Source organism: Schistocerca gregaria, chromosome 2 (genome assembly GCF_023897955.1).
Source record: "Schistocerca gregaria isolate iqSchGreg1 chromosome 2, iqSchGreg1.2, whole genome shotgun sequence".
Taxonomy (NCBI): Eukaryota; Metazoa; Arthropoda; class Insecta; order Orthoptera; family Acrididae; genus Schistocerca; species Schistocerca gregaria.
Window position 1 is genome coordinate 611,012,107 of NC_064921.1, and position 9,559 is coordinate 611,021,665.

General features: G+C 38.7%; 1 protein-coding gene across 1 annotated transcript in view; it reads right to left on the bottom strand.

Annotated features, from left to right (window-relative positions):
- The window catches only part of LOC126335899 (arrestin domain-containing protein 3-like), a 65,972-nt gene extending 56,707 nt beyond the window's left edge, over nucleotides 1–9,265 (bottom strand). The window contains exon 1 of the mRNA XM_049999371.1: nucleotides 9,213–9,265. The gene's annotated coding sequence lies outside the window, so the exon portion shown is untranslated. The remainder of the gene's footprint in view (nucleotides 1–9,212) is intronic.
- Nucleotides 9,266–9,559: the final 294 nt, after the last annotated feature.

Here is a 9,559-nt window from a genome sequence, read left to right on the forward strand (position 1 = left end):
GAGATTTGCTTCATCGAAACTGGATTGTATAAAAAAAATATCATGATTTAAAGTTTCATGTAAAACTGTTGTATCCTGTCTGTTTCTCTGTTTGAACATGCTAATCTCCAAAAATACTAGACAAATTTTCATGGGATTTTCACAGGTAACTTAAGCACAGCTTGAGGCACCATCTGGGCTTCATTTCATAAAAATCTGATTGTGGACAATAAGATATCATGATTTACAGTTTTATCTAAAACCATAGTTCCTGTCCGTTTGAACACACTAGTCTCTTTCATTGGGTTTTCACGGGTAACTTGAGCATAGCTTGAGGCACCATAAAGGATCACACAAAAAAAGAAATCGTAACTGAAAGTTTTATCCATGCTAGTATCATTAATGTGAAGGTAACACTGTCTGTTACATTTTCACGAGCAACCTTCTGAACTGATTTCGACAAAATTTGGTATGGAGATAACATGAACGCTGAGGAAAAAGACAGACTGCTTTAAAAAGTTTTTAGTACAAGATACTTGTTGACTTGAAGGATATTAAGCAAATTAGGGAAAATATTTACTCTTTGGAAAAGCTATTTTACTCTTTAACTTTGGTCTTTATCATATTTTGTGAAAATACTTTTATTTGTTAATATGTTCTATGTGGTACAATTCAAAGTAATAAATACAATGCTTGTACAATCTCCAATGTGTTTAACCCATACTCCCATATTATTTGTTGCATAATGTACATGTTGTATAATGTACGGCTACTTCTACAGTGCGATGCCTCACACACACTCCTGCCATGCCCTTCTGTATGCACTGCTTGACAGCGATGCTGTGCACACTGACTGTCATACGTAGGTAGGGACAGCTTGGGAATGAGGAGAGTGTGTTGCATATCACAAGGTATACCGATCTGAACAGGCAGACATGTGAGGGCATCTGATGATATTGCATGTACAGTAGCTTATTTACTCACCATCACTCATCATAAGATAATTAATGACATCCGAGTGCAGTCACATGTAACAGCTAGCGTGAAATATGGTACTGGAGACTGGAGACCTCTGTGACACAGAGAAAGAAGATCTTAGCTACAGGAACTAGCTGATGGAACAGGGTGTGTGATGCAGAACAAAGCTGAGGAAGAAGAGGACTTGAAAGAGGAAAGGAGACGGAAATTTGTATGCGAAAGATGCCACTTGGTATAGGAAATGGGCAGAAAGAAAAAGAAATGACTACCATTCTTTGCAAGGTTGCCAGACTAGCACAAAAGCTTAAATTCTCAGCACTAGGAGTTGCCATCAATATACAAGTAGCTCCTCAGTTTGCCTCACAAGGAATGAGTGCACCCCACTTGCCAACTGCACTAGGCAGACTGGATGGTCACCCAACCAAGTGCTAGCCCAGCCTGACAGCGCTTAACGTCGGTGATCTGATGGGAACCGGTGTTACCGCTGCATTAAAAGCATGTTCTCGGCACATAATAATATCATCGTCAAATATTTTCAACTTATCATTTCAAACATAATTTTCTAGAAGTTCTCAAAAGAAAAAAGTCGCACTACTCTTGAAAAAAGGTTCTGCTGACACAGTCTTCAGCTACTGACCTATATCTCAGTTAAATCTTTTTCAGAAGTGTTAAAAAAAAGCATTTCTACGACAGACACATAAATTTTATAAATAAATATTCACCTCACACAGTATGGCTTCAGAAAGTATGTCATCCAAACAGCAGGCTTTGAAACATGCTTTTAACATCCGCTGACTAACAACAAATCTCTGGAAGGATTTTTCTGGACCCTTCAATGTCTATTGTCTTAGACCACTTGAAAATTAAAAGTATGGGGTATATGAGGTGTAGCACACAGTTCCTTGTATTCACACATAAGAATCCACTGACAAAAGGCACCACTTCAATGCAAGTCAGAAGTTCTGAATGAGATCAGAAATAACATTTCCTTCTCACGTGTGTTACAAATAAATTTGTACTTTGTAAGGGCTCGATCTTGGGCCATTAAACTTCCCAGTTTATATGCATGACTTCCTTGAATATATGAGCCCCCCCAAAATTTGCTGTATTTAATGATAAAACTAGAACATTACTTTTTGTATCTAGCATAGAATGGTTGCAATTAACAACGCAAAACTCAGCCAAGACTTTTAGAGTAACAGAAAGCTCAGGGTTTTGAGTCAGGTGTCAGTGTTAATATACCACGATGTTTTGACAGGTGTATTATTCATTGTCTTGTCTCAAAGTGTCAAAATATTGTAGCTGCCCCAATATTTATACTATTGGTGTACCCTTCCCATCTGACTGTGGGTGGATACATCCTGTGTGGTCAATGGGTACGGAGGAAAGTGTGTGTCCAATCGTGAGGGTGGCGAGTGGACTGTAGGCTGTGCTCAAACCTCTTCAGATCCATCTCTGTCAGTGCAATATTACTGATATTTGCTCATTTCCATCGTCAGTCCAATACACCAACAGACTGTCAACATCCGGAATAAGCAAGGAATGTGTATATTGTATTCATTGTATTTTTAATTTCAATTTGAATTGGATACGAAAAGAAAAACGCGGAAGGATGTTGCAAATAGCACCACAGCTCAAACAAAGGCTAAGGCAGATCTCTTTATTAATGCTGCTTCAACAGTGTTCTAGTTTCAGAAGATGTCTTGTAGAATTTGTTAGATTTTTGAACGCACTATTAGGTTTCAATGGTTTTAAATATTTCTTTGAAACCGTGTTTTAGAAAGCAAGAAGGCAACTCTGTGCTGTAAACCTATGTCATTCCACCCCTCAAACCCCACGCGCTAATTAGACAACGTACACACGCCACGCACAAGCAACTCACACACACCTCAACAGTTCGTCTGCCGAGACCAGCGTGCGTGCTTGCATGTGTTGTCTAATTCGGATGAAGGCCTTTTCGGCTGAAGGCTTACTTGTTTGACAGTCTTTTTGTTGCGCCTATCTGCGACACATCTCCGTTACATGATGAGTAGCAATCTATCATTTTCATAATATTATGATTACTCCATCCTGGATTTTCCATTGTTTCATTCCCTGTCTTCGCCAGTTAACAATGAGTCACCTTTCAACCCATCTCAGACATTAGGTTAGGCTACAATCCAGACTGTTCCACAACGATCATTACAGATACCGGTACTACGAAAATCATAGCGGTGCCGTACGTCGGAACTGGATGGCAGAAGTTTAAAGCCATAAATGACGTGGCAAGAACATCAACGAATTGTATAATTTCGGCGCTCAAAGTAAATCGTCTATTGTTTCTCCAATCATTGATAACCTACAACAAATCTTTCATTAGCCTAGAGAATCACCGTCATCTGTCATTATCAGACACAGATGATAGCTCCGACTGCTCCTCAAGACCTTGTTTTCTGTGCGATTATGATTTTCTACTACCTTCATCGGATTAGCTAATATATGATATGAAATGAACGTCACAGATAACCAAGTCCTTATTCTAAACGAACTGCATATCAAAAAAAAAAAAAAAAAATACTGTTGTTACTTACCGCGAATTTTTTCCTCTTCGTCTGTTCTGACGACTACTCTTCCCGTTACGGTGTAGCCTCCGTAATATGTCGCAACAGGATTGTCGAGATATATACGAATTTGTCGGACCATTCTCTGTAACTCACGGTCGAAAAGATTACGCAGAAAAAGCCTTCTCAAAAAAGTCAAGAGCTTGTAGTACAGTAACTAGAGTTTCTTGAGGTCTCAGGTCAGACGCGTCTGAATGCACTCAACGAGAGTGCAACGTTGTGTCACGTGTCTAACACGTCAAAACAATCTGTAGTTTCTATTCCCTGTGAGGTAGTATTCCCAACCACTGCTGCGACAATCGGGCAGTGGCAGTAGCCAACTAAAGCCAGCACCATGTATAACTCGATAGGTGACTATCATGATGATAAGCCATATGCGTCACCTGACCGTATCACCCGCTATTTTCGTCATTCCTCAGTCCACCTTGCTCTTCGAACAGGCACAGCTGCTGGAGTCACCATCCTCTTAACACAAGGCATTTCTGGAATAATAGTACTAAGAGGAGACATACCGGTAAGAATCGCACTTACAGGAGTTTTATTTGTCATCTGATTATATTTTACATGATTTTAAAAAATCGTGGTAGTACAAATGTGTCACAAGGGTCGGCATTGGGGTCCATTCTACATTTGATTAATGTATATCATGTGATACTGAGTATACACTGTAACAAAACACAATTCAGTTGCAGTTAACACACTCATCTTAATCAGTAGTAAGTCGGAAGAAATACTTCAGTAAACACTATCGGAGACACAGAGTAGTACGGTACTGTAAACAGGGTCAGTCATAAAAAGCTGATTATACATAAAACAATAGCACTAAATTTTGATAACATAAAACAAATTGTCATACGCAGATGTGGCCAGTACAAAATTTCTGGGTGTCTGGCTTAAAGACAGCCTTAGATGGAATAAAAATATTGACTGTGTATTTATAAGATGTGGTGAAAAGTGATATTCAATGAGAGTGCTAGAAAAACGTCACCATAAGAACTCCGTAGGTCCAAGATGGCGCCGGGTTAGAAGCTTAGCATGTCCATAAATGTAGTTAATAATTCCAGAGGAAAGTGCCTTAAGTACAGTGAAACGGAGTGTATTTCGTGTACAACAATAACAAAAGTTGCGGAATAACAAACGCAAAACTGGAAATTATGTAAGTGTAGACTCGAGTGCAGCGACCACCATCTACATCTACATCGATACTCTGCAAATCACATTTAAGTGCCTGGCAGAGACTTCATCGAACCACCTTCACAATACTCTATTATTCCAATCTCGTACAGCGCGCGGGAAGAATGAACACCTATACCTTTCCGTACGAGCCCTGATTTCCCTCTTATAGATGTACTAATGGAAACATCAAGCGGAAAATCTGGGTGTGCAGTAAATGTAACGACTACAGAGTAGGTTTCAAACTTGCCAACAAAGACTGCGCAAATGAGGTCGTCAGTCTGCTACTAAATGAGATTACAGAACTTAAACATAAATACGAGACAATGCTATAGCAAAAAACAGAATGCAATCTTAAACTGCAAAATAAGTGCATAAAGCAAAGCAGCATTGTATCCAGTGCATTTTGTAAAAGTAGTGCCGATACTGTAGAAGATGGACCGTGTATGAAATTGCCAAAACAGTGAACAGTGGAAACTGGAATTAATTGCAAACAGTGCGATAAACAGTTTCATTTTTAGCGAGTGTTAGGTCTAAATTACCGCCAATTCGGATCTCTTGCAGTAAAGAAAGAGCAAACAAGTGCCCGGATCGATTGGCGAGAATACTGAATCACTAACAGTTAGCAATAAGAGCAACAGATGAACAAAGAAGTTTTCACTAGCAGTCCCCCAACGATAGCAAAGCTAAATGCGTCCATGCATTGTAGCAGAAGTGCGGTTTACAGAAGAAAACACACAAGTAAGCACAGCAATTAAATCTCTCTCCTACACCTGTGTTACCTAAGTATGTAGTCGAAGATTCAGACTGCGAAACAAATACTAACACGGGCAAAATAATGCCAAGAGGATCAATTGTAGTGTTCCATTCCACCCCTCAGCTTTGACGAATGATGTCCAGTGTAACGTCAAGAGTTTACATCTACATCTACATTTACGTACATACCGTACTCCGCAAGCCACCGTACGGTGGCTGGCGGAGGGTACCATGTACCACTAAGTTATTTCGTTTCGTATTCTCTCGCAGATAGAGTGGCAGAAAAACGACCGTGGTCTGCATGAGCCTAATTTCTCGTATCGCCGTTCTTAGTTTTCCTACTATCCACATTAACTTACATTTTTGTACATTTCGAGCCAGCTGCCATTCACCACACCAACTAGAAATTTTGTCTAAGTCACCTTGCATCATCCTACAGTCACTTATCTTCGACACGAAGGTTGCAAAACGGCCATGGAGGTAAAATAAGGAAGATGTCATGACGCCAAGAACTTGATGCCGACTTCCGTCTTAGTTACCCCAGAACATTAGCTTCCGGTGTTTTTATTCTATCCAGAACAGGAATCTGTATCACTGAATTAGGTCATAGGTACTCGCATAAAAACAGATTTCCCAGAAGAAAGCACAAGAGTACTGAATGAATAAATTGATAGCAGCCTGCGATAATATGCGTCACTGGCTGCAATATTACGAAGCGGAAGATTCTCCTGAATATAACAGGTATAACTGTTGAGTATTCAGTTCTACGCTATCATGACTGCTATAATGTGATTTGTGGCCTCTCATTGACAATATACGTTGATGGACTTTGGATATGGTTTCTCCTTTAAGTTTGTTTGGTCTCTACATGTGCTTTTCCTGTTGTGGTCAACGACTTTTTAAGAATAATAAGACGCCTGTTGTAGATGCCATACACTTCCAAGGATGGTTGACAAAACCGAACGTCCTGCATTCGTCCACCTCTATTAACTAACAATTTATAGACAAAGGAAAAATCATGACTTAAAGGCTTCATGTGGACTGTTCTTATGTCTTCTTCTTAGCATAGGATATACCCTGACAAGTCCAGTCAGATGAGTTTTGTATATCATAGGAAGCTATTTCATTGAATTCCTTCATTAATCTATTCTTTTCTATAAATGGAACATTCAGAAAACGTCTCGATCGTCAACACGTAACACTCGTCACCACGAATATAACTCATGGCCCGTAAGATTTCTAAAGAATTAGAAATATGCTCCAACACTTTTCTTTTCCTTGTTCTTGTAGTCTATAGAAGACTGTAATATTCATCTTCATTCTCCGTCATTTCTGATGCTTTCATTTAACTTAAGACATTAGTTTATGCACAGTTTCGGTAACAGTAAGAAATGAGTGTTTCAGCGCAGCTTACTGAGAAAAACTTTTCCAGCCTACTTTTGATGCACAACGTGACTGTTTTATATCGGTCTTCGCTTTATTACCAAACAATGTAAGAGTTGGAACTTCGTTTACCATGTGTGAGTGGCAAGTATTGTTGGAAAGCCAGTGATATGAAGCTACAACATTGTAGGATGAAACATAAGGGGAAAAGAAAAGAGTCTCTGAGTAGAAAATGAACCTTGGTCGTTTCTCCTTAGCACCATGTGGACCTTAATCGTTTTCCCGAGAACATTAAAACCTTCGCACAGATTTTCGAGCGCCTTGATACTTTTTAGAAAAAACAAACCGTGCCACATTATCATACTTCCATTCCTCTGTACGACGGTACTCCGAACAGTATTTTAAACTTTGATGCCCTCTGGTCGTTAATCCCGCGTGCCCTTAATAAGCACAATTACGTTCATGGTTGTATCTGATAAATACATTGAACAAAATTATCTTCTGTATGATGGGTAAATGAGTAAATAAAAGCAGTCGTTGTATACTATCCTAGTATTATTATTGGTTTATAACTAAGCTTGATTCAGGCTTATGTCCAGTACTTTGATAGCCTGAAACAGAATTTAAAAGTAAAATCGCACATGTTACCTCTAAAAAACTGACAGAGAGGCTCTGGCAAGAAATATTCTGTGGAATGCAGCAAACAGGCTACTGTTAAAAAGATACAATAATTTACTGTGAAAACCAAGAATGAACCTACATACTATTAATAAAATCTTTATTTAAATATACATGAAACTCCTGTTTGAGAAGCATTCATATGTTACAGTGGCTAGCCTATCATTGCTAAAAAAATTAGTAACATAATTGCTGACGCAAAATATCTATTTTACGGCCTCTAGGCTGCTGAGGCAATTCCTTTATTAACAATGCTGGCCTTTGCATTAACATAGATGGGATGTATTAGATTAAATGCCCATTAATACAAACAGAACTGTCTACTGGTGAGATTTGCTGAATTGCAAATTGTTGGAGCATGCTTTCAAATATGAATTTGTCATGTTTTGCTGTTATTGGCGACACACTGAACGACACTTCATAGATAACATTTCAAAGTGAGAGGATGTGTAATCTCCAGTGAACCTCATGCACCGACAGTCTAATAAAACAATAACACAGTTCTGCGTAGAGATATATCTCCATGCTGTTCTTTTTCTTTGACATTTGAAAAATCTTTTACTTTGTTGACATCCACAAGTTATGATAGCACGCCCTGCTTACTTTTCCTCGTTGCCCGTATTAGAGGGCTAACAAACAAAATGTAAGTAAGTTTTCGGCAAACATGAAGACTAAAAACGTTGCACGTGTAATTTGAAACGTGAAAATGTAACGAGTAAGAAGCAGTACCAGTACTGCTTCTAGCTCCGTCAGCTATCGACACAAATAGAGTAAAAGAGGATTTAAATGGTTCACGAAAGCGTCCCTTTCACATCACATATATCTTTTCTTAGTTACTTGAAATGTATAAGCCTAAGCAAAAGAAAGTCACATTTGCGAGGGCGAATGCGTTGTCGTATTAGAGGATCAAATACGCATTTAGGACCAGAGAAACCTTTGACAGTACCTTCCTGACACAATGATATTACCGTAAGCATTGAAATATTTACTATTTAAACCAATTGTCACATGCACACAACAGAAATTACGGACAAAAAGCAATCAATCGTAAACAATCTCCAAGTCTGCTAATGTTTTGGAGCATCTAAAATGGTGGCGCCAGCCTCAAAACAATGTACATCGTATGGTTGCGCGATATCCTCTTATTTTTACCTCAGTGGTAGCAACATTTTCTTACTTTGTGTGCTTTGTACTGAGAATCATTGCAGTAAGTTAGACATATATTTTTGTCTTCACATTCAAAACTCGATAACATACAACTATGGTCTGTCTCACTACAAAAGTTTTATAACGATTTTGAACATTTTATTCTGCTAGCCTTATCATTACATCAGTATTTGTACTAGATTTACTAATAACGAAGAAATGTTCAAATGTGTGTGAAATCTTAAGGGACTTAACTGCTAAGGCCATCAGTCCCTAAGCTTACACACTACTTAACCTAAATTATCCTAAGGACAAACACACACACCCATGCCCGAGGGAGGACTCGAACCTCTGCTGGGACCAGCCGAATAACGAAAAAACGTGAAAACCTAATGGCTTTGTAAAAACTGAACATGTTGTATATAGCAAATGTCATAAAACCTTTTTACTCATATTTTCATTAGGCGTCTTAGAACTAAATGCTGCATACCAAATTAATATATGTTGTTTTTCACTCACGTGTGAAGCGCGGGTCAATTCTAGTGTCCGATACCACCCGTCGGCTTTGACCAATGACGTAATGTGTGATGTTATTTTGTTTGTGCCGCAGATTGCTGTCGATGAACGTTAAATGATTTCTCTGGATTTCCTCGTTACGCGCGTATATTAAAAATTCGATGTTGATTGTTTTGTCTGCATCTCGTAATTTTGTTTTCGGCATCTTTTTTAATGAAAGAACTCGTGATTTATAAGGTCTTGATTCCTCACGCTGTTCGTTATGGATGAGTCAGTTGTTTTTACTACGAAAACTCTGCTTCAAAAAATGAGTGAAAGTAAATCAACTATAAAATTTTTGCAATCATTGG